Source organism: Taeniopygia guttata, chromosome 3 (genome assembly GCF_048771995.1).
Source record: "Taeniopygia guttata chromosome 3, bTaeGut7.mat, whole genome shotgun sequence".
Lineage (NCBI taxonomy): Eukaryota > Metazoa > Chordata > Aves > Passeriformes > Estrildidae > Taeniopygia > Taeniopygia guttata.
In genome coordinates, this window is record NC_133027.1 from 97375174 (window position 1) to 97401263 (window position 26090).

A 26090-nucleotide genomic window follows, 5' to 3' on the forward strand; every position below is an offset into this window, starting at 1 on the left:
CTGACCTTTATTGAGTACCTGGCTCTGTGGCCAACTGTGCTCCTTTGCCAGGGGGCAAATTCCCACCCAGTTTCCTCAGAGGATCACCAAGCTACTTGCCATTCATAGAAATAGATGAAAATCAGTCCACAGGGTTACAGCTGCACTCCTGGAGCACAGCATCCAGCTGCACAGTCTGTGCCTTCTCCCAGGGAGCAGTCTGGGAGCACTGAGGAACTGGTGGGGCTGCTCCTGAGGGCTGGGCTGGAGCCTAGTGCAGGGATGGAGGCTGCAATTCCTCACTGGTTATTGCCTACTGGACTTGTTTCTCTTGGTTGGACTCGATGGCCTTAAAGGTCTTTTCCAGCCTTGATGATTCTGTGATATTATGAAATATGAAGAAAGTAGAGGTGGCAAGACTGCAGCAGAGTGCTGCAGCACCAGCAAGGCTCAAGTGTTCCCCACATGCAACCTGTCAGGGGCATCTCCTGCATCCTTCCCCTTGCAGTTCATTTCAGTCACAGAAGTAAGTCAGCACTGACTGCAATTACCTGCTTTGGGGTCTTTTTCCCTAGAAATAAGCAAGTTTTAGACTAACATTTAAAAGCTCAGGTTTTAGGTTAAAGCTTAATTAAACAGCCATGGGCAAGCTTTTTCCCCCGTCCAGTATCCATACAGACTGAATTCTGCCCTTGAAAATACAGTGCCAGGGGGCCAGAGGGGATAGGTGGCTCTAAGGATTTGAGGGGTAAGAAGAGCAGGAGCAGTGGACAGCTTAGGAAACAGGAGGCTTAGAATTAACAACCTGAATCCCTCAGATTCAGATCTGCCAGGAGGGGACATTGATGACACCTTGGTGCAAATGCCAGCTCCTGTGGACAGCTGTGTGGGCAGGGCTGGGGCAGGAGCAGCAGGAGCCCAAGGGTAGGAGCGGGAGAGGAGAAAGGGAAGGAGGAGAGAGTGGAGGCAGCAAACGTGACAGAACCTAGATGTTGCCATGGAGAGTAGCTCATGAATTTTTCTTCTCTGGCCTGCTATTAAAAATGTTTTGTTTAGCTTCTGCCAGCACGTTGTTTTTATTTTCCCCTTCCATATCCAAAGGACATTTAGAGGGAATTTTGGCTCCCTCCATTCCCTTTGGCCTTGCTGTGGACAAAAATATACAGTCACTTGACAAGAGAGAGCTGGCACCTGCAATCCTCGTCTGCACAGGGTTCGTTCTAAGTCCTGAGCCTGCAGAAGGCAGGCTGTGTATGGGATTAGCTCTCTGCTTTTCCTACACATGTGGAAAATGACCTGCACATCCCAAAGCTCTGTGTGCCCATGGCTGAGCCCAGCTTTCCCAGCACCTGGCTGTGGCTCCAGCACTGAGCTCTGCATCTGTTTGTTATCAGGAGCTTTGTGTCATGTGGTCAGAACACACTTGACAGTGTTTGTGTAGCTTCTACAGAAGACAGCCCACGTGCAAATAAGACAGTAGTGCCTTTGCATCAAAAATGAGATTTTTCTCGTATTTAATGCTCTAGAAAAAGTTAACTCTTCTAAAAATGCAGAGTTTTTTAAAGTAAAACTTCAATACTTTGACTGCAACAAACTTTCACAGGCTTCCAAGGCTAAAAATACACAGCAAAATCTTAAATTACATTGGGGGGGGGGGGGGGAGCTGCATGGAGGTGAAGTGACTTACTAAAGCTTTAATTATACACGGACCCATCAAAATTATTTTTACTCTGCAGCACTGCAATGTTTTGAACACTTAAAAGCAGCCACCCATAAATAGTGAGATTGAAGCACAGCTTGTTCCACTGCCAGACATTCCACAATCCTTGGGTGGAGTTTTCCAGTCCAGTTCTATGGTTTAATTCTGTTGACTTGATGCATAAAATGAAGGGTGTGCTTGAAGTATTTGAGACTGGAGAATTTCTGCTGAACAGCAAATGCAAGGCCCCAGATAATCCATGGTGGTGGAACAGACCTCAGAATTCTGCTGGGACTTGCTGAATTATCTTTGCAAGTTGCACCTGCTTGATTCCCAGATATATTTTTTTTCTCTCCTTTTGGATAAATGATGTGGTCCCAGAACCACCAAGGACATTTTGCATCATGCTTTACAGCAGTATGAGCCACTGTAGAGAACACATAATGTCCCAGAAGTGGGGGGGAATATTGCTACATGGACAGGAAATAGACATAGGAAGTGGGCAAGCTGCAACAAGTAACACCTACACTCAAGGAATAGGAATTGCTGGAGATAAGCTCATCAAAGTACATCAGGAGTGGATGAGAGCCCATCTGCATGTGAGCCAGGGAGGCTGAGCGACCTGCCACTGCTTCTGCTGCACCACTGTGAAAACAACTGAGGCACTGCAGCCTCGCTCCTGCTCAGTGCTTGCTTTTTTTCTTTGCTAATGGAATGGAGGGAAGATTTTTAATTAATTTGTATCCTTATTAAGTATGCCAGCATTCAGAGTAATAATGCAATTGGCTTCCAATTATAACAAACATAAGGGAGAACAAAAGGCATGACTGCTGTTTACAGCACAGGGCACTTTGCTGAGAGCTCATCTGACCCAGGTGGACTCATTTCTGCTTCTCTGTAACTTTATCAACAATTTAAAAGCTCTTTTTTATGGAATCAGCTCTGCTGCTGGCTTCTCTCTACTGTCTCCTGCCATGCAGAACTTTCTGTATTTATATTGTCTACTATGAAACCAGGTACTTATCCCACCTTGTGTTCCCTTCTCCTCCTGCCAGGAGCAGTGGTGTGGATGCTCTGCCATGGCTCTCCTACTCCTGGGCTGCTCTGCACCCACCCACTGCAGGAGCCTGGGCCTTGCATGAGAGAGGAACCAAGGAGCCAAAAATAATAATCCACTAAACCATCTCTTGTTTTTAAGACTCTGATCCTATTCACAGAAATTAATTTTCTATTTCTTTGATGTACATCCAGAAACAAACCTCAAGCCATTCTGTTTTGTGCTGGTGATACAGAAATAATTTGAATCTGGATTTTCACCCAAACTTGCCCAACCTGGAAGCTTCAACAGAAGAATGTCTGGGGAGAGCCCCTCCATTTCAGAGAGGCCATGAAACCTCCTGCAAGAAAAGGTTTCTTATCCCTCCAGTTTCTAAAGGATGCTGCAAGTAAAAGCTGTGTAACAGCAGAAGCATAATGAGGAAAAGCCTGTGGACACTTATGAGCTTTCACACAGGCTCTTGCCAATTATACAGTGATGAATTGAAGTTTATCCTTAATTGTCTGTGCCACAGAAAGCTCTTTCTCATCAGGCACAGAGCAGGAGGAGGGCACGCAGGGTCCTCCAGCTGCCATGTGAGTTTAAGGGCTGCTGGGTGAGGCCACATCAAACGCTCACTCCTCCTCTGCCTCTGCCCTCACACAGGTTCCAGTGCCACCAGCCCATCCTGGGGAGCTCTCACAGGGCAGAGGGGAGCAGCAGGCCAGGGGCAGTGCAGGCTCTCGCCCTCCAGCCCTGCTGGCTGACCCAGCCCCGCAGCCACAGCTCCAGGTGAGGTCTGCAGCTGCTCTGCCTCCTCTGTCTCTCTCATCAATGCCTTGAGATGAATTTAGCCCTTTGAAGCTCCCTAGGAGGGTCTGCTCTGCTCATGGAAGGATGGATTAACTACTTCTAAGATTCACTGAGCAGTGACTCTGAGCTTGCTGTGATACCCTGGAGCCCTTAACTGTGAAGACAAATCATGTTAATTAGAGACTACCAAGACACAAGACAGAATTAATCTTATTAGAAAGTTACATGGGGATGCAGAGCAATTAGAGGTTATTCTACTGAACAAGGCAGCTGAAATGGCAGTGTAATAAATTGCATCAGCCTCCAAAATCACCTCAAAGTACAAGCTATCTTTTAAGGACTAAAGGAATGTAAAACAAAACTGACATAAATGTTCGGAGATCTGCAGTGATAAGCATGCAGGAGGTTAACAAAAACAGCATTTCATCTTTTTTTCTTAATCCAGAAAACTCAGTGCACACATTTTATGAGCCAAAGTGTCTCAAGCAGGGACAAACAGGACATAAGAGAATTGCACTCTGTAGCTAAGTGATGTGGTGCTGTACCCAGGAGTCTGGAATATGATTTGTGAGACCAGAACTCCATCCTGGATTTACAGCTGCTGGCTAAGTAATTCTGATGCTATAACTTGATTCTTATAATGCCAAAGTAACATTATTAAGGTGTTAATTTAGAAAGTCTGTCAGGAAATTTACTGTCTAGCCTGATGGAGCTATATCCTTGTTGTTCTGTTCAGCGCTACCATTAGTCAAATAGTGACCAGGTCTTGATTTTAAAGGACACTTTTCATAAAACCTCTACTCTTAGATGAAAGGTAAAGCGCTTTACCTACTAAAGCCACTGCTGTTTTGCTGATGTACATAGCATCCAATATATTTAGGAGATGGTGCTTTGCACTCTAAGTTTGGCTTTGGTACCTTCAGGTCATTCAGGCACTTTGCAAACAAAAATCTCATTTCACGGTTGTTTACTTGACTGAGGATATCAAGATGTTTTATCCTATTCAGCAAAACCATTATGGAGCATTTTCAACAATACATGCAGCCTTTGCATCCCCTTCTAACTGGAACTTCCCACCTCAGCATCCCTGACCAGCAGATTCGAACACGAAGGGCTCTGCAGAAGAGCAGTGTGGGATGGGGAGGACAAGGATCCACTCAGAGCTGAGCTGCAGCAACCCACAGCCTCCTTGGTGAGGGTGCTGAAATTCTAGAGGTGGAGCACAAAGCCAGAGTGAGCCTCTACACACAACCAGTCTTGCTCCTGTGGACAAGCTCTGGAGTCTTCCACAGCCATTTTGGCTCCCCTTGGAAAGGCCCCATGCAGGCCAACAAAAGCAAATCTCTTCTTGCAGCAGAGAAATGAGCTGTGGTACCTCGTGCCTGACATCACCCCAGCCCAGGCTCCATAAATAGTGAGGTTGGAGTGACCCCTGACTTTACTGATTCTGTGGTTATGAGCACCAGCCAAGACAAATGAATCCAGCCCCAATACAACAGTTTTCTAAAAGGAAGATTTCTGACAAGGATGGAGAAAATGTGGATATTATGGAGGCTAGTGCATGTGTCAATACCAGCAGGGATCCTGTGATGCTGTGGAGAAGGACCTGAGCAAACTGCTCTACTTTAACCCACTTGGTGGAAGGACTAAGTGACCCCCAGAAACCTCTTCCAGTCCCAGCTATTCTATGGTATTTCAGTAACTTTAACTACTCCACACAAAGCTTAGCTGATCTCCCTGGTTTTGTTTCCCAGGGCTGCGTCCTTCTGCCACCACAGCCCTTGAACGGAGGCCACTTCATGATTTCTCCATTTATTTTTGAAAAGCTGCTCTAGCTCTAAAATGTCAAGTGCAATTACTCTCACAGCAATTGGAGAACTTGCTTGTGAGCTGCTGATCACACCAAAACAGATGAACCTCAAGTCCCTCCCCTGAGCTGTGCAGGCTCCTGTCAAACAGCTCAGGCAGCCTCTGAGGGGAGATGCCTTTGTACTGAAAGGAAACACTGCTTTGTGCACAAGTATGGTCATTCTTTAGAAGAAATATTGACTTAGATAAAATCATCATTTCTGCTGGGACTAGTCCTCTTCTGAGAGCAAAGCCAAAGGAAATGCCACAGCTTAGTTGACCAGGTCACAAGCATAGATGAGTACTTGTGTTCAAATGCCAGGTTAACCACAGTTAATTCTTCTTGGCCATCTGCATGTGTCCAGCAAGGCCTGCAGAGACACAGCCGTGTAGCTGTGGTCTTTTTATCTAAATTCCCTCTTCCTCCCATCACTTGCATTTCTTGTGTTCCAGTTTGCAGCAAAAAGCACTTGATTTACATGTATTTCTGTCCAAGGACTGATTTACCCTTTACCAAATACTTTCTGATATCTCAATATTTGCCAACTAGCTGCTGGTCAGCACTAGATAAAAATTAATTTTTTTTTTGTTAATTTCACAAAGAACTGAGCTCCTAGCATCACAATAGAGCACATAATGATTTTGAGTAAAATACCAAAAGTAATACCTCTATGTACATATGTACAATGACTCAAGAACCTCATTTTTTGGAGGCTAGAGGAGATTTATATGGAGTGAGGTGTTGTCACAGGAAAAAGGGTTATGCAGAGAAACTTGAAATTAGCATGGTTTCATTCCACCTCTTCCTTTTTTTAATTCTGATGTGGAACAGGTTACAATGATGACAATGAAACAGGGCATGATGGTGACATGGTTCAACACTCCTATGCAAGACTGCTGGAAGCTTTTATCTCACTGTCAAACGGTGCAGCCGAGATTCAGCCTTTTAAATGTCCTTTCCAGAAGTCACACTGGGGGCAGCAGACCCACCATAACACCTGACACTGACATTGCAATGCAAGACTTCTCAATCTAAACAAAGATGTTGTTTCTCTGCTTCTGTACATCCTCCAGTTTGGCTAATTGGAATTCACTAGGGTCAATTTTCCATTGTGTTTTTTAAGCAAGGATGATTTTTGGGGAGTACCAGTCCTGCAGAGGAAAGGGAATTCACATTTTCCACTTGTGTGCCAGTCAGGGCCAGGCTTCAAGTGGTAAGCAATGTTTGCACCCCACGACTCCCTGGGCCAAAGAGCTCTTTCTGCAGTTCTTGACTGTTCCCAAGGCTGCTCCTCCCATATTTTCTTGGGAACTGGGTACTGTGTCTCTCAAGAGCCTGTGGCTCTCTGGAGTAGCTCAAAAAGCTTCATCAGCTCCCACTCACCAAGGACTTTTGCACCTTGTATGGCTCCCCCAGTTCAGGACTCTGAACCAGAGGAATGCATTTCCTTGGAAAGAAGGAGTGGGCATAGGAGGAAAATACTTCTTTCAAGAAGGCCAGGCACAGCTGAGGGACCATTCTTCTAACCTTTATTCATTCCTTCATTGTTTCACTTTTCCTTCTGCCAAAAAATACATCTATGTTGGACCCAGATTCATCCCTGACATAAATCCACTGACTGCCAGAGTTACACCAGGGATTAATTTGGCTCACCAGGGCTAACCTGATCTTGGCAGCAATTCTGCAGTGCAAACTGCAGAAAGACAGTACTTTTAAATAATAGTCACAGGCCACGGCAAGCATCATACACCTGCTGCCTGGTATGAGGTTGATGAATTCAAACATGGATAGCATGGATACATCCTTAAGCAGAATTGAAATTGCAGAAAACTGATTCTATGTGCATGCATGTACTTTCCTAACTTTTTAGCAAGTCTGTTGAGCTGTGTGAGGAGCAGGCTTTGCTCAGCAGATGGTGGTGCTCTCCTTGCTCCTCAGCTGAGCAGGGCCAGCAGGCACCTGGTGATCATGACAGGTTCTTTGGTCTTGCCTTGTGCCCAGCAGCTGTACAGCTGTGAGACTCATTATCCAGCTCCTCTGACTCTCCAGCCTCTAATGGCAGCTGTGGCTCAAGCTCCTTATCCCACCTGGATTCACTGTATAGCATTCACACTACAACATAAATTCAGTGTATGGGACTGCACAGCTGAAATTAGGGGAGGTCTACACTTTACCCCACTGCAGAAGAAGGTCTCTTGGGTATTCTACCTCAGCAGAATTGTGTCAGTCATGCAGCTTCACTTGTCTCTCCAGGTCCCCTAACCAACTTCCTTCCTCCCTTGCTTTTTCTTGGAAATGTTGCAACATTACCTAAATTTGCCTTGTTTCACAAATGAGGTTTCTGTCCTCTCTGCTGAAACAGTTCTTCCCAAGGTCTGCAAAGAGTCAGGATGAGTGTCAGGACCCGTGCTCCACATTTCTGGTTCCTAGCTCTGGCCTGCACCAGGGCTCTCTGACATCCTGCCTTCCACCTCCCTTCTGTCTCTGACTCTGCCCTCAGCATCTCTCAATCCTTGTTGCCATCCTTCTCTTCCTGTTTCACAGAGGCACTGACTCAGCCTCTGCAATTCCCTTCCCCATTCTCTGCTCTCTCCATACTATGCCCTCTTTAAACTTCACCTGCACACAAGCCTTGGTGTGCCATCTCCATTTCTTTGCCAGTGACTCAACTCCTGCATCTCTTTAGGACACTTCTCCCATATCCTGCCCACTCCTTGTAGTCTTTCTGCTTGGACATCCTCTCCTTTTAATGAAGATAGCAAAGTCAAATACAATTTCTTTGCACAGTGAATGTTACTTACTGATGACACCACCAACCACTTTTCCAACAATCTGGCTTTCAAGGAAATAGAAAAGGAGGATAATTATGTATTTTATTCCTCCCTCTCCTTTCCCCATGCAGTCAGGTTGCTCCAACTTCTATTTATTTTTCCTCTCTCTCATAAAATGAAACATTTTTTCCTTCCTTATATTCACCTACTCTCCAGCCAGAGTTCCCTTTCACATACCACATCAAATGCTTTTCCCTCTAAGACTTGGCTTTCCGAGCTGGTGAAAACCTGTTACTGTTTCTGTTTACAGACATCCTGCAACATAAATGCCCAACCTTGAAGTAGGGATTTGTTCAAGTTCCTGTGTGACACAAGGTAACTTGCTGTAACAATTTATTTCTGTAGTTAATGGTTGTCCCGGTGTGTATCAGGAATCTAGAAAGGCTGCATCAGTTAAACCACTGTTGTGTCATTGTATTTTTATTTATAGGTCAGATGCTTTTCTTGCACATGTAGGCACCTGCAGTTCTGACTACCGAAAAGATAGGCAGTAATACTTTCTCCTGCCCAAAATTCAATAATAGAGCTCCTTCCCACACCCCTCCCCAAAGGATGGGCTCCTGTGTGCTCTTAAAGCACGGACAACTGATATGCTGCTGTACACCTCGATGTTCTCCTCCTACTTAGGGATTCCTTACTCTTCTCTGCTAATCCCTACAGGTGTCTGAAGTGTACTTCTACAGTCATTATAACTTCCTACACTTAAGCATTAAATTACCCCACGTTTCTAGCTAAAATAATTCCCTTTTCTTCTAATTTTAGTAATTAAAAGCATAGCACTTTTTCTTCTCTCACATTTTACAAAATGAGATTTCTAGTACAGTACTGTACAAAAGCAGCAATCCGACACATCAGAACTATTCTGCCATCTTTTATTGTGCTTTGTCTGCAATGAAAAAAAAAAAGGCATGTGTTTTTAGCTGTGCTACACAGAACAATCTGATAGCAGAGGCCTGTTATTGTCATTTAAAGGACCATTTGTTTAACTAGATGCATTCATGAAAAATTATCTTAAATTTTACAATTAGTATTTTTCAGAGAAAAGTGTCTGTTCCATGAAAAATCCAGAGACACTGATCCACTAAGACCACATCACAGAGCAGCTGCACCTTACTCCTTTTCTTAGAGATGGATTGGAACAGCAGCACCACCAGTCTGGGACATCAGCCATTCACAGCAAACCACACCTCTCCATCTCAGACACAGGGAGGAATTAAGACAGTGCAATAAATACCCTTAGCAAGAAGGGTTTACTGTAGGATCTCACATCCTTAATCATCCTTACACTGTACTGCAAATGGAACCACTGTCCTATGGCAGTTCCTTGTCAGGAGATCTGTAACAAGCTGGTTCACAGAGCAGCAGGGGAGAAGGGAAGCAGAAGTTCAAAATGCACAGATCAAACTCCTGAATGAGAAGTTGCTAAGGGTTATGCAGATCCCATTAGCTCTCACCCAGCAAATGCTCCTCATGTAAAAGAGGAACTTCAGCACATAGCAAAAGCACTGGGTGCTTGTGACTGGGCAAAACTGGTCATGGGTGGGCCTGGGGTGTAGATGGAACAAACCAGCCTAAATGTGTCATTCATGAAACCGCAGGGAACTCAAGGCTGCAGTGCTCCCCTGCAAGTTCCTCCCGTGCTCCCCTGCAAGAAACTAGAGGCAGCCCCAGGACTTTTAGAACTCCTGGCATTCACCTTTGCAATTTGCTCTGTGCTCTTCTCAACCATCACATCTGACAGAATGCACGACCAGATTCAGGGTGGGAAGAGGACTGGATGGAGTGAAAATTGTGATTAATTCCCCTTAGTACTCTTTGAACTAATACTGATCAAAATACACACAGAAGAAAGATCAGAGAAAAGAACAATACATGGGTGCAAGTGCCACTCACGGGGTAGGAAAATCCCTGAATCTTAGAATACCTTGAGGAAGAAAGGAGTACCTGGAGGAGGTGCAGGTGCATTTGTTGGCATGTTGGCTGGCTGCACAAAGCAGAATCTGTGTGATGCTATGGGCAAGTTCAGCCTTATCATTCCCAGACAAGGGACAAATTGTACAAGGCAGGCACAGTGTGCACAATCCATGGAACCCATGTGAAACATCCATTTCTAGATCTGGCTTTAAGGCAGTACAGGTCCATCTGAAAAGTGCTTTTTATTTTCCTGTTAGTGAAAATTAACAGCTGAGCCAAACTGTTCAGCAGGGAGAGAACACAAACTTAATTCTTACCCTTTTCAAACGTCTGGCCCTAAACTATTTATAATATTTAAAAAAAAAATTTACATACACAAGTAACTGCATCTATTTTTCTACTTATTCTGTTTTAAACTTACTGTCTCTTCTCTCAGAATGTCCTTACTGACCAAGAGCAGCGCTTCATCTAGTTCCCTTTATTTTAGCATCTCATAAGTACTAATCATACCCCAGTGTATGTCTGTGTAATTACACATGGCAATGTTCTCTTCCTGCTGTTGAAGAATGATAGAAGGAAGGCAGAGAAACTAGAGCATGGACATTTGAAAACACTTTGGCACCAAATTCCTACTGAAATCAAGGAATTCCAGGCTAAATCATGCCTCAGGCCATAGTGAAAGAACCATCAGGTTGCTCAAATTCTGAATTTCCTAGTTAAGCCTTGCTGCCCTCCATGGGTTTTGGCTGTAATGTAATATATAGATTAAGATTACAAGTATGGACCAGAAAAGAAGTGTTACAGGATGTTAAAGATTGTTCATCTGAAATGTCTTTCCCGTGCTGTCATATTTCTTCCTGCTTTAGCAATGCTAATGACATCTTATGAGGATTTTGATGACTTGAGGAGAGCAGAACTGATCCAATAGATTCCTATCAAGCATTTATGCTGTGCAGCTGTAGTAGAACTTCGTAGGCTGAAGAGGAGCAGTGGCCACACAATTAATCTTTTCTTAGTATAGGTAATAAACCTGCATCAGGGTCCATAGAAGGGAACACTTACCTGTGTCACAGCAGGTTCAGTGCAAAGTCTTCCCAGAGGTGTCCTAAACTTAAACTTGGCTTTAACTGTGGCTTTGCACTGAGTTTTTGGTAGATGGTTTTCTGTGCTTTTTATTGATGTGAGGTGCTGTTGCAGGTCTCTGGCTGGGTAACAATTAGCATTGACTCCATGATTCACAGAAAGTTGATCTTTATTTTAATATCATAATTAAGAAACCCATTGCTTTTATAGACAGTTACAATACAGGTGGACCTAATTGGTCCTCCAATCCAAACAACATCACCATTGGCCAATTAAGAAACCACTCTTTGGTAAACAAATCTCCATAACACATTCCACATGTTCACATAACAGGTGCAGCAAGCTAAGAATTGTTTCTCATTTTATGTCTGATATTCTCACAGACTTTTCCCCAGGACAATGCCTGGGAAAGTTGTTTCTCTCTGTGGCCAGAGAACTGCTGCCACAGTGAGGTGCTGTCGTGTCCAGCCAAGATCAAGGGACAGACACTGTTTGTAGAATTGCCACAATCAAGTCTCTGATGGATATGTCAGTGACCCAGAAGTCAGAAGAGTGAGAAGGGAAATCTTTCTTCATCAGTCATCACACCCAGGGATTACAGCCAGGCACCATCCTGGCTGGCTGGGGTGAAGTGAGGAGAGGCACTAGGCAGGGATCACCTGTCGGCCCCACTGGTAAACTGAGCAGCTCTCAATGCTACTGAATACAGAGCATGCAAGGACCTCTCTCATGTTTTCTACCCCTTAGATAGTGCCTGAAGGAAAGAAACATTGTGAACACCTAGCACACCCCTCAAGGAAGGGATCAAATATCACCGTGAGCAGTGCTGAGACAACACACGCTCAAGGTATCCCAGGGTCAGCAAAGTCCTCAGGACTTGCAGGCTGGGCTAAGGAGGGAGGCTATGGAAGAGCAGGACAGAAATTGGTGATGTGCTGTAGGCAGCTGCCCATGGTTGGCTGTCACACACCCACCCAGTCACCCTCTCACTCCCCTTCTTTTCCAAAGAGCAGAGGGAAAAAATAAGACTAAAAAGGTTTGTGGGTCAAGGTAGAGAACAGCAGGATCATGTGCCAATTATTGTCAAAGGTGAAACAGACTGGACTTGGATAAAATCAATTTATTGCCGATTAAAATAGGTTTGGATAGTGAGAAACAAAACATGACCCTTGCCCCTTCATTTTCCCTCCACTCCCAGGTGGAGTTCTTCTTCACCTTTCACTTCACTCTTTCATTCCTGATTTCTTTTCCTCTGTCCCACTCTGAACAGTGCAGGATGGATGGGGAGTGACAGAGGATTTGTGGTCAGTTCATGGAAGTTCCCCTCTCCATGCACATCTCTCTGGGATATTCTCACAGATGTGACTCCTTCCCTCCCTCCCTCCCTCTCAATAGCACATGCTTTGGGAAAGAGCCACCAAAGAGCTGCACTCTGTAATGATGGAAATTACAGAAATTATAGGGTTTTATGTTGAGCACTCATAAGAAAGAGAGGAGGTCCGAGTTTCAAAAATGCAAAAATTCCACAAGACACAGCAGATGTGAATGCATTAGGAGACAGCACAGAGGTCAGAACTATTTCAGTTCTTCTAAGGACAAGATGAAATCCAGAAAGATATGTGGGCAATGCCTGAAATGTTTTGAAACTATTGAAGCAAATGCCTTATTTTGCAAACCAGATAATGGGTAGCTTTCATCTGACCTAACTTCTGATATCTGCAAGGGAGGTGTCTCGATCTGAGCCACTTACCCTTTGGAGGCAAAAAAAAAAAAAAAAAAGAAGAGATGGAAGCCCCCAGAGGGTGTGATTCACTTAACCCAGTTTAAAGAGATGAGTCACATGCTGGTAGTACTTAATTTAATTCCTCCTCTCACATTATAAAGACAACCAACTCAGGTGCACAGGTTACATGAACCCCATCTAATCTGCCCAATAAATTCGTTTGCCATTAATCTATTTTGATTAAATGATACTTATAAAAATCCCCTTGCTTTGGTGTATCAGCCAGCTAATCAACTCCTTTAGGAGGAGCTCTTCCTACAGGCCAGTAGGATTTTACTCTGTGCATTACAGATCTTCCTCTGAAACTTCTGGTACTGACAGAGTGAGGCACAACAGAGCCAGGACTTTGTTCTGCAGGACTCCCATGCCCTCAGTGCAGAAAACAGCCCTGTTTCTATGGATACAGGAGGATGGCAGAACCTAAACTGTGCTTTATGGTAATACCAATGTGCCTATTTTTGAATAATATTTTTACTGCTCGTCCCTGTTGATAAAGAGAAGCAAAGAGGAGTTCTTTGTTCTGATCATTACAGTTGATCAAAATGACCTTGTTGTTGCCTGAAGGCTTTACAGTGCTAATGAAATGCTCCTGCAACAGCAGGAAGACATCTCAATTTGATGTTTCTAGCTCTTTTCATATTACTTATCTTCAGGAGGGTATCTTTTTCCAACATGACAGTGTTTGCAGGGCTCAGATGAGCCCTGTTGCTAAGAAACAAGTCCCAACTGTGCCTTTAAAACTCTGTCTTTAAACATACAACTCAAGGAAATGTTTTTCTTTTCATTACACTGTATTGTGTGTTTTTACTAGGAGTTCTTTTAACTTGGATCTGACTCTTGGGGTTACATTTCTGTCACAGTCTTCTGGGAGAGGACCTTTTCTTTTTCCATTGTCTGTACAGTGCCATGGTCACCTACATAGTTGCATAAATAATATATTTTAAAATGGTATCATTTAAAGGTCACAGTAAGGCCCCATTTTGTGCACAACTATGGTGCAAACAAGAAGGAATACAGAGCCTACTTACTGCAAATATTGGTTAATACTAAACTACAAAGCACAATATAAATCTTGAAAAGTGCTCTTGAAAAATGGCAAGCCTGGGCTGTATCTGTGCTTGCCTGGTTTTGGGTTTGGTGTGGGTTTTCTTTTTTGCCATATACTAACTAAAATATGCTGAAGCCCCTCATGTGTGTGCAAGAGAGTTTGTGTCTCTCACAGGCATAAAGCAGATCATGGAAATATGTGAGGGAGTAACCAGCACATCCAAACTAAAAACTGCTTTGTCCACCCTACCTATTTACTCTGTTTTCATTAATGCATGGCACAGACAACACCTCTCTTCTCAATGAACACAAAGTCCAAGAGTGATAGAAGAGTTCATTAATAACAGTTTTCCTGCAAGAGATTAATGGAACTAAAGTGTGGCTGCATTATTTGGGGTGCTGAATTGCAAGAAGTCTGTGTAAATTCTCTCAGCACTTTTGCCACTGACTTCCTGGACAATCTGGATATTTCCCCTGAACTCTCCACTCAGATTACAGATAGTCTTAAGTGTATGAAATGTACTTCTCCTTCATATAACATTCCCTTCTGGATCATTACAGGGCTTGAGTGTAGTCTGCACCTCACAGTGCTACTGAAATAATGATGCCGTGTGCATGTGGCACTTGGGGATGTTGTTTAGGGCTGGCTGTGATGGGTTAATGATTGGACTCAAGGATCTTAAAGGTCTTTTTCAGCCTAAATTATGCTATGATTCTATGAAAACACTGCTTGACTGCCTGCTTGGCACTTCTCACACCAGTAGATAGTAAACTTCTCAGGAAAGAATTAAATCACAGTCCCTGGAGTAAGCTATCATGTCATTTAGGTATCATTCCTTTTACAAAATGTACTGAAAAGCATTTACTAGTGTGTGATGAAGTGCCATAAATATTTAAAACAAACCCACATTTGTAAGGGAGAAAGCAGATTAAGTTTTATGATGCAGCATAAACCAGATTTTTAGCTTTGGCTGCTGGCTAATTTGGGAAATACAATTCTCAGTGAGTGTCCAGCTTGGTACTGCAACTTGGGAAGAGTCTTCCCTGGTTGAAAGGGCAAAGAGCTCAGCTCTGCAACTTTTCTTTACAGTAAATAATACCTATTCACGGGAGCAACCTCAAGGGACCAGCTCAATGTTACTAGAGCCAAAAGGCAAGCAGATGTGAGATAAAATCGTTCCAGTGGCTTAACACCACATTGCTCTGTAAGTTGTGGGTTCTCAGTTCTGACAAAGCAGTTGAGCTTGCAGTGGGAACATTTTGTACCTGTTCTGCCCTGATTCATATGATGGGCTAGTGCTCCAAGCAGTGTGACCTGGAATTTACTGAGCAACTGGGAAGGGGACACCCTCTCTGTGCATTTCTGCCTTGGCACCAAATGAATAAATGAGCACTGAAAGAACATCTGGTGGATTGAAAGCACTGATGTGAGACCAGAACACAGACACACATGTATTGTAGTAAAATTACCATATTTCTGTTAATACACAGAACAAAAATATTTTATTCTTTGTGTCAGTACTACTAAAGGTGAACTGTTGCCATTTAATCTTCACAGCCTCAGTAAAAGAAGGGTTCCCTCTGTAATTGCTGAGCAGGAATGGTTCCCAGGAACATATGCTTGGTCTAAAATCCATCCCCAACTCCACCACAGGTTTCTTCTAAGCGTCAGCTGCACCCAGCACATGGAGACAGATCAAACTTTTAACTGCACTGCCTTGAATTTGCCATCCAAAGTGGAAGTGCTGAGGCTTAGCTGTGGCAGAAATGAGAGTTTGTTCATTGGCGCCGCTGCGTGCAAGGCGTTATTTGGGCTGGATGGGCTGGACATTTATTAGGGTGGGATGGGCTGGTGCCAAGGACTGGCTGAGCCCAGGGTGCCCCCATTCTGCTCTCCACACCCTTGGCTTGGTTCAAGCTCTGCCCTGTGTGTGTGGAGGTGTCCACACCTCTGCAGCAGGGGTGTAAAACCACACAATGCCTGCAGCAATGCCTGTGGAAGGGGTTGGCTCTCCAGGCACAAAAATCAGCTCCCCACGTCCAGCTGACCAAGCAAACAGGAACCAAGTCAGGTCACCTCAGGGAGTTGGCTCCAAAGGGCTGTCAGGAGACTCCACTTCCACAGTGTTTTTGTGGGATGTGTGGGGGACTGAGTGAAATAAGTACTCAGATGCAAGTCAGTGTATAAAATTACATTCTGACTTGTAAAAGAGAAAACAAGAGACTCTCAACTGACAATGATTGTAGTCCCTGTGCTCTTTTTGCTCTTTTACACAAGACAAGAAACCATCCCACCAGCTCTCTGCAGCCACAATGAAATTTCAGTAGGAGGAAAAAAAAAATCCCATGATGCTGAGTCTAAAATATTGTTTTTAACAAGCTTAGGTTTTGTTTTGTAAAAAACTTGCTAAACCTTCCCTGGCATTGATCAATTTGTCAGATGCAGAGCCAAAGCAGAAAGACATGCAGCAAAAAAAAGCATTGTCAGATTTGCACTACAGACAGGAAGATTTGGCAATGCTTTCGCAATTAAACAGATCAAGAGAGATAATTTAATGGCCAAATCCAGAGAATCCACACTCATCAAATTGTCTAACTACATTGGAAAAAATGTTCCAAGTCTTTCAGTGGATTACTCAATAACTAATCTGGTGCAAATGAGTTTTGAAAGGGGTCTGATTTGTTGCAATAATTTCAAAACCACAGAAGAAGAGTATGAGGAAATCATGCTGATCCCTCAGCCAGGGTGGGATCTTCCTCTGGCTAACCTCACAAATATCTAATTTCTTGACCATTACTTTTCATCATCCTAAATCCTTTGTGAGCCCCTTCCACTAAGACAGCAAATCCAGAGTGTGTTGCAGGGCAATGAGAGTTTTGTGTCCTTACAGCTGCTTTGTGCATGTAGATCCGAAAAGGTCCAGCTGTACTTTTAGCCAGAATTTAGTCTTCACATTCTTGGAATCAATTCTCATTGGAAACTTGAAGTTTCCTCACTCCAAAACAGTGTTCACAAGAAGATATGAAGAAAAAAAATCTAATTTACAGGGAATATAAATACATATAACTTGATCCTTGATATTTTAACTTGATAAATATATACTTGATATTTTTCAATAACTTGATATTTTTTTCTTACTATAATGAACTTGTCCTGACCACTCTCAGTGAGAGGTCTGACTCTGAGGAGCTCTCTACATTGTAATTTCTGTGGTGCCAAGTTGCCATCTCCTTTCCCCACACAGCACAGCAAACACACTGTTGGACAGTCACATCCAAAATATCATGTTTATGGAAATCAAATTGTCATGGCAACAGAAGAGGTCTTGCAAGTATTTTAAAAATAGCAGATTAACAAAACCAATTTATGAAGTCTAAAATCCATTCTGTTATGAATGCTCTTAAGCAGATACAACAAATGGTTTTCTGCCTACAGGAGACTTTGATGCCATGATCTTATTTCACCATAGTGGCATATGTAATAGAGATGCATGCAAATAAATACGTATTTTAAACTTAAACCAGCAAAACTATTTCCAATGGATAGTGCCATACTAATGTGATCATTTAGCTTATTTCAGGTAAAATATTTTCACAAAACCATCATGATTCATGAAATTACTGAACTTTTTAACATAGTGAACTTGTGGGTCATTATAATCTATTTTTTAGTCTACAATAAATCTCAGTTCTTCAAAGGCTTATTAACACTAACACTTAGTAAAAATATACAAACACTTTTTTAAAACAGCATTCTTAGTTGGTCCAATTGAATTTTTTTACCCAACACAATCACAAGATTAGTTTGACCATTTAGCCTCTTTTGCATTCTTTACAAACTTGTTTGTGTTTTAACTAAAACAAAATTATTATCCACAATCTCAAAGCATTTTTAAATTTTGTGTGGATATTCACCAATGCTTGAGGCCAGCTGAGAGTTCAGCCCAGATAAACAACAACATGGTGAGAGGCTGGATAAGGATCTGTCACATTTAAATTCACATTCCCAAAGATGCCCTTGATCCCCTGCACAATTCCTTGTATAAGAATTATTTCTGAACTTGGAAATGTAGTACAGGATGAACCCTTGCAGACAATGTGATTATGTTCCCAAGAGTTCCTCTACTGATTGTATTCACTATTTCCTCTAACAAGATTTGACCATGATCCACTCCAGGCATATCCTTTGGGTATGTTTATACTGGGATTTTTAATTTAAGTTAGTGTATTGCCCATCAGTTTTCATCAACCACCTAATTTATATTTACTATATTTCATTATGCTGTGCTCAAAGACATGGATGTCCATGATTTTGTCTTATATGGCAGAGTTGTAAATTAGTTAGTAATGTATCCTCTTTTTAAAATTTAAAGCTCAGTATAATATTGCCATTTCTAGTGCTGAAAAATCATGACTCAGATTCTCCAAAACTGAGAATTGAAAAAGAAAAAAAAGGCAATTCATTCTTTCTTCCCACGGCCTCCTTTTTTTTTTTTTTTTTTCATTTGAGACAGGATCATTATCTTCAAATCCTGCTGCACAGCCATAAGAGTTACATTTTTTTCTTTTCCTCAGGGGAAATATTGTGTGAGTTGGGGTTGCTTTGCTAGGCCTTTTGAGGAGCTGTCAAGTAGTTAGAGAGAAATTGTTTGGTCTGTAACTCCTTTGGAATGGAAACACTGAGTTTGAACTGCCTTTATTACAAGGTCTGCATTGCTGAAAGAAGAGGGTTGAGAGCAGCTTCTAAGTGGTAAGATGGAAAAAGAACAAATTGTGGAAATGAGTTTTTTTAATAAAATATTAAATTTTAATTTTCCCCTTGACTCTACACAGAATGAAACCTAAGTTTATAATATCAGAAATCAACAAATGAAATATAACTAGATAGAATGATATGTGATTATTTTCTTCAGTTTTTACACTATTTTCACTTTGGGCTTACCTAGATAACATAAATGTTCAAAAACCCTGGGAAGGGGAAGAGGGATTAATTTTTTCCCTTAATGAAAAAACTCCTTATCTTCAGCAGAAGCAGGAAAACTCAGGTTTCACCTTCCTGCAATCTCTAAAGCAAGGTCAATGACACAAACTTTTCTTTCTCGTGTGAGGTTGGGCCCTAAGCCTGTCAGTGTTTAAAAGCCATTTGGACAATGGCCTTAAATAACATTAATATTAGTCAGGCCTGACCTGGGCAGGCAGCTGGACAAGGTGACAATTGCAGGTCCCTTCCAAATGAAATAATCTGTTCTGTTTTGTCTTTGACCAGCATCTTTGCACAGTGCTACCACCAAGTTTGTGCTCATCCACTGTGGTGCTGCCGCTGTGTCGCTTTAAATTTGTGAAGCTCTGCAACAAAGACAAGTCCTAAGACAGGAGAAAGGATGTCATGTGTCAGACTGACTTGATCTTATTACAAACCTTAGGACTATTTTAGAATCCCTTTACCATCCAATCACTTGTTTCTCCACACAATTCAAAACTGGGCGCAGGTTCTAAAACTCACCTTTGTGCCAGACACTGCCAAGTGTGGGTATATTTGTGTTCAGGCTCCTCCACAAAGTTTCATGGTAAGGAAGAGCCTGAGGAGCCTGGTTTCTGCTTCCTGCTCCTCTCTTTATGATCCTGAACAATTCAGAAACTCTCAAAGTTCTTTTCAAGGTGGAGAGATTAAATGGCAGCGAGCTGCTGCAGGTAATGGTGCTTTATCAGGCTTTGTAAATCTCTCCAACACCCAGTGTTTCAGAGCAGGAGAAAATTCACTTCCTTCCTGCTCTCCAGGCTAGGAAAAATTCACCTATCAAAAGCACTCTCCTCATCCAAGTTACTTTTATCTTCAAATCCTTTCATTTTCTCCCTTGCTGCAAGAAGTTTCAGTTCTTTTGCCTTCTCACTGAATCTCTGCAAATGTACTTTTCTCCTTCTGGACTTGATTCTCTGTTTCTCTCCACATCACACCCTTTGTCTGGAACAGCCTTGAATCCACCTTAAAATTCAGCTGCTTTACTTGGCCATTTAACAGCTCTTCTCTGCTCTCTGCTCCCACCTTCACTCTTAATCTTCAAGTACATCTGTCCAAACTGCATTAAATGACAAACAAGATTACAAGATGCTGAGCAAGCCCTGTCTCCTTATGTGTTCATTAAGAAATGAATATCTCCACAGAGCTGCTTCAACAACAGCAGAGAACAGAAACCACTGAACAAAAACGTCCCTGGCCATTTCTTTTGTTTTCTGTTTTGGTGGATAAACAGAAGGCATGAGGGAGGCAGAGAAACCTGTTTGCATTTTAGCTGCTCTGGCATGGACAGCAATTCAAAGTCTGCAGCACTGGGTTAGTGCACAGCTTGACAGCAAAATCAACCAAAAAGTCATTTTAAATGCAAGTGCAGCTTAACAGCTGACTGCTACCAACTGCAGCAAGGGAAGAGGAAAAACTCACCAAAGGACAGAAACAGTTCTAAATGTTTGGACTGTGACTTGAGGCTGTGGTCATGAACAAGGCACAGGAGAGTTCTGCTGTGTGTGCCCATAGCTGCATTTGCACAGGAGGGCCCAGGAGGATGAGTATAGCAGCACATACACGTGTGACCTTCGTGGCTGGGAGACAAACTCAAAGAAGGAACCCAGTGTTACAAACAGGAAGGGGTGAAGAGGAATATATTAAATATTTAGGCGAGTATGGGCAAAGCAGAAAGCAGCTTTCTGCCTAAAATACAGCAAAGTGTGCTGTCCAACACTGCATTAAACTGAGGGGCCACATCAGGTCAGCAGATAAAATAGCTTTTTTTCTTTTTTTTTTCTGGTCAGTTACACTAGGTGGAGCTGTCTCAATCAAGCAGCTACAAAGTTGAAACACTTTGGCATTTATTCAGATCACTAATTACTTGTGAACCCCTTCGGGTTTTCCAGAATTGATTGTTATTCTAGGTGGTCCAGACACTTCATGGAACAAAAATATTCCAGACTACCCAGTGGTGATTGTGGAATTGTGTTCAATACCATCTGCCAGGTAAGCTATATGATACAATTAGATTTCTTCCTTAAATCTCTGTTATAAAAATAAAATAAAATAAAATAAAATTTAATGGCCTTCTACACACTGAAAAGAACAAAGACCTACAGTGCAGAAAACTCAGATTCAGTTATTCTTGAGTCCAACTTTACCTCACTGTGAGGATAATCTACAGCTGATACCACTGTACCAGTAATGGAGTAGTAAAACCTGAATGCACACATTTTATTGCAGGTCTCATTTCCCACCTTGCACAAGCACAAATCACCATAAAGAACTTCTTGACCTTTTCAGTGGAAAATACAAAACCTGACAGAGTGAAGTCTACTGGCAATACATTTGCTTTGTTTAATTATGCTCCCATGTTAGCTAAAAAACTGCAGCAGTAAAGTTCACAAACACAAATTCATATAAACACTCAAGAAATACTTTGTTTTCCAAAAATGAGCTTGTAAATTACACAGATTCATTGGTTTGTATGTTTGAAAGAAAAAAAAATTTAAAGATCTTAAACACCAAAGGGAGTCTGAGATTTTTATGTACGTATGTCTGAAAGCCCAAATTTCATTATTGCACTGTTTGCTCTACCATAGACAAGAAAATGTGTTTTTTCCTTGAAATTCTTTCTTTTAATAATGAAGGCAAGGGATGTTTGCTTGAGGCATATATTTACCATTCCAACCACAAAAATAAAATGGGTACTGGTAATTTTATGCAGATCTTATCCCATCAGCTTTCTATTCAGCTCTTTGGAGAGCTCATTCTGCTCAGGAGAGACTTGGTTTCTAATGAGAAGTTGCTTGGCTTCTATGAATCCAATGGCAAAGCCACATTCCCACAGCTGAAGGTGCAGTGCTTGAACTCTCTCAAGAGTGAACAAACAGATGGCAGAAGACTTGTGATACGGAGCTGCCACACCTGGGAACAGGACATCTGCACTGTGGAACCCTGGAAGCAAAAAGTTGAGTGGGCTGGGGATCACCCCTTCCTTCTGTAGCTGCTGTGAGAGGCTGGCACTCCTGAGTTCCTCCATGGGCTATTTTGTGGCACATGGGTGGCTGCTCTCCTATCCTGCACTAACATAATTTCATGCCACGTATTTCAATTACTCCCCACATAAAAATAGTGTACACGTACAACGCAGGCTGTGATCCAAAAGTCCACCCCCTTCCTGACAGAAGGGATTAATCTTGGAGAATACCTCAGACTTTCAGATAATTTCACTCACTTCTCACATTTCCCTCAAGTTCCCCTCCTCGGTTTACCCCCTCCCACGCATGTGATGTCGAGAGAAGGAAGAGCAGAGAGGAAGGAGGGCAAGATTGCCATGTCTCAGCTCCGGGAATGACAAGGAGCCAGATCTCCTCCCACGCTGACTGGCACACGGCAGCTCCAGGGGAACACAGTCTGCCAGCCAAAGGGCACGGCCAGCCCTGCTCCCGTTTGCCATCCGTGCCAATCCTGCAGGAATGGCAGCACTGGGTACCCTCCAGCGCTGCTGGCAGCTGCACCTCCCGTTCTCCAGAGCTCATCACTGCACGATCTGGCCCTGATGCCTCAGAGCCTCTCCAGAAACCCAAAGCCACACCAGAGGTTGCAATGCCTGTGGCAGCGCTGGTAGCCAAGGCACGATGGCTTTTGCTACAGCACCCACTGACTCGTCCTTCTTCTGCCTACCCACTCTTGTTATGAACCTCAGCTTGGGACACCTTCACTGCAGCTCAGCCCCATAGCCCTGTTAGACACACATGAGGAAGACTGTACTGGGCCATGGAAAAATGATCCAGAACATTTCCAAGTGGCCCATCACAGCGACTGGAAGGAATGTGTGATTTCAAGGCTATTCGGCAAAATGGGTTACAAGTAGATAAGCTAATCGAGATTTTTTTTTTAATGCTGCATTTGATCTGAATTTTAAGTTTTGGCAAGGGAAGAGTTAACATATCCTCTATGTATGAAAAAATTCCTGTGAACTACATCTTGTGTAGCATGTATGGAATGAGTGGTTAAAACCCAGTTTACAATGCACCTTAAAACCTGCAGTTCTGGGTTTTTACATTAAACTCTGAAAATTAACCAACTGAAGATAATAAACTGACTGTAAACAAAGAGGAAGTGTTACTTCTCCTGTCCAAATAGAGTACTACTGCAAAACATAAATAGCACAAAGGAAAAATAAACCAGATATTTAAAATTTTCAGATGTCACCCTCAAAGGTGACTTCTGTAACAGAGAAAAGATAATTTAACTGAAAAAAAAAAAACAGACTTTCATATGGTGAGAGAATGCCCAAGGATTTGGAAGTCTGCATCAGAGTGTAATTACTATTTGGATATGCTCTGAGGCATGGGGCACTAATGAATACCTCAAATGCACTAATCTCCAAGCATTGGAAAACTTGATTTATTCAATATTGCCCATTTTCTTGTTTACTCTGGTGGTCTCTGACCCTTCTTTGCAATTGCACTGTAGAGTCTACACACAAATGACAGCTACGTGCAAAACAGATGAGGGATGAATTTAGGGACTGAGAAACAGAGGACTTCCATTAACACCTAAACACAGTCACACGCTCCAGCTAAGCAGGCAGAAATACATGGTGAGCCTGTGAAACATCATTTTAACACGTTACAAATCTGCACTACAAGAACTAATGGGAATTTTGCCATTTACTTCCCAGGGAACAGGCTCACATCCTTGATGTGAATACTTCACACCACTGCAAATCTTATCTATTTTACAAGCGTTGCTCAGCTCATTGAGATGGCTGAAGTGCAACAATGATAGAAAATCTCTTTTTACCTTGAACATGCCTGCCAGTAGATTCATGATCCTCCTGTTTCCCCTCCTGTGTGGGCTACGTGATGCATGACAGGATATGGCTGAGATTGTAAATAGCTGTATTCTAGTCAGGTGTGCCACCTCAGACTAAGATTTCTCTCAAAATGCATGTGATATTAGCAGCTTCATTAACAGAACAGTTCATTTATGTACAAACTAAATGCCATGCTTTGCATGCTGAGCTTGGGATGCATCTCCAAAACACTGCATTTTACCAGGCTGTGGAGATGTCACGGGGAAGGATTCCTTTTCATCTGTAGTTTGTTTGGTTTGCTACTTTTGCAACAGGGCGCCAGGAGAAACAGTGGCACAGCCAGCCAGACTGTACCACTGAAATCACCGCATCAGAGGGCAAACAAATTTAAAAAAAAAACCTCCACCTGTTAAAAAAACCCAAATGGAATTACAAATAAAATTAAAAACCATTTTGTGCTGGTCCAGCCTGTCAGTGGTTACACAGCCAACACAGTTACGTAGTCCAGATTCAACTCCCAGGCTTTCAAGCAGCACAGACTGGGAGCCCTGAACACTCACCTTCAGGAAGGGAGGGATGTCTGCTGTTCTTGTTTAGGCACCTTCTGTCTGAGGGAACACACAACCCAGCAGACCCCCAGCAGCACCCAGAGAAGAGCTCCAGGCAGAGAACCACACTTCAAGCCAATTTCAACATAAGGATGGCTCATGGGGATCTGTCCTTCTGAGATGAAGGGAGAACACTGAGGGTTTTCTAGTGTGCTTTGTGAAGTGTCAGATCATTTGGATAAAGAAAGAGGGGTGGTAAGTCAGGCTTTTTTCCTGTATGTCTACAGTGAAGATGTGGTGTCTTCAATGCCAACAGAAAACAACACTCGCTTTGGAAACTCTGGTTTTGAACTTCTCTCTCCGGAGTGGGAAAAAAAGCCCCAGGAAACCTAAAGCCCCATGAGGGAACTCAACTCCAGAATTTGTCTTTGATTCATCACTCAAGGTTCTTCAGGTGGCTGCACACAAGGGCTATGTAAACAACACAGTGCACAGTGGATTGCATCTGGAGGCACACACACACCAGCCCTGCCACAGGAAAATGCAGAGGTATTGCAAAAAGTGCAAGTTTTCCTCTGGAATACATCCACAACGCAAGCACGCTGGAGTAGCAATGGCTTCTACATGTTGCACACACTATCCCACCCACACATGGGTAGTACTTTAACCAGAACTTAAGAAATTCAGATTTGTTAAAGAATTAAGCCGCCTGAAGCACATGAAGCAATTAAAGGCAGTCAGTAGCACTTTAAAGCAGAGCTAGGTGGAGGATACTCCCATATCACAAGGAAGGTCTCTGTGGTGGCTACTGTAGCAGAAACAGCAGCCAGAAATGGACTGTTAGAGACTTGAGGTATGGTTTAATGAGTCATTGATTATTTTGTTTGGGTTTGGTTTGTTTTTGGTTTTTTATTAATGTGGTTGTTTTGCTTTCATCTCGAATGTCTATATTTAGCCTTGTATTCCAGGGGCTTTTGTAGTGTTCAAACTCTAACCTCCTCTTGCAGTAAGCAATTCCTAATTCAAGTGGAGGAAAAGGAAATAGAGAAAGGATGCAGCCACGTCTTAGGGACCTGAGCACACTAGAGACTTTACGCTGTGAATCTCCACTTTTTCTGGACAACGGTTCTAGCGTTTTCCAGGGGTCTCCTTAGAAAACGCGGCATGGTGGGCTCTGAAAGCTCTTCTCTAGCTAGCGAGTGATGTGGCCACCGTGAGCTTTGGTCCTCTGACTGCAATCACAGTTCGCGAGAGCCCGAACAGCTGAATCCCTTCTACCCGCCCGGCGAGAACGGAGGGGTCGCAGGGCGCGGGGGATGTGCCCGATCTGTCCCGGGGCCGGGGACCGCCGGTGCCCGCGGAGCGGCGGAGCGGGGTCAGGCGGCTGCCCCAGCCCCGCTGCCCGCCGAGGGAAACGCGACCTCGCCCGCTCCGCTCGGTGGGATCCCTGGGAACCCCGCAGGGCGCTGCCCCGGCCCCCGACCGAAACTTCGCGCGGGGGCTCCCGCCTCCCTCCATCCCTCTCTCCGTGCCTCCATCCCTCCCCGCGGGGCCGTCGGGGAAAGTTGCCGCCGCGGCGGGGTCCGGCAGCCCGGGCGGCCCCGCCGGGGCGAAGCAGCCGCAGGTGGGAGAGGGACCCCGAGCCCCGTCCGCCCTCCCTCGCTCCCTCCCGCAGCATCCT

At 43.4% G+C, this 26090-nt stretch overlaps 1 protein-coding gene and 2 long non-coding RNA genes across 6 annotated transcripts in view; 1 reads left to right on the forward strand and 2 right to left on the reverse strand.

Annotated features, from left to right (window-relative positions):
- The window catches only part of STUM (stum, mechanosensory transduction mediator homolog), a 52125-nt gene that overhangs the window by 25746 nt on the left and 289 nt on the right, over window positions 1-26090 (reverse strand). The window lies entirely within an intron of this gene.
- Window positions 486-26087, reverse strand: LOC140683794 (uncharacterized). The gene is made up of 2 exons (XR_012055281.1): window positions 20474-26087; window positions 486-19398 (listed from the first exon to the last, which is right to left on the reverse strand). It is a non-coding gene; the product is annotated as an uncharacterized lncRNA (long non-coding RNA).
- The window catches only part of PARP1 (poly(ADP-ribose) polymerase 1), an 84427-nt gene continuing 83543 nt past the window's right edge, over window positions 25207-26090 (forward strand). Inside the window, exon 1 of the mRNA XM_072927483.1 lies at window positions 25207-25262. The gene's annotated coding sequence lies outside the window, so the exon portion shown is untranslated. The remainder of the gene's footprint in view (window positions 25263-26090) is intronic.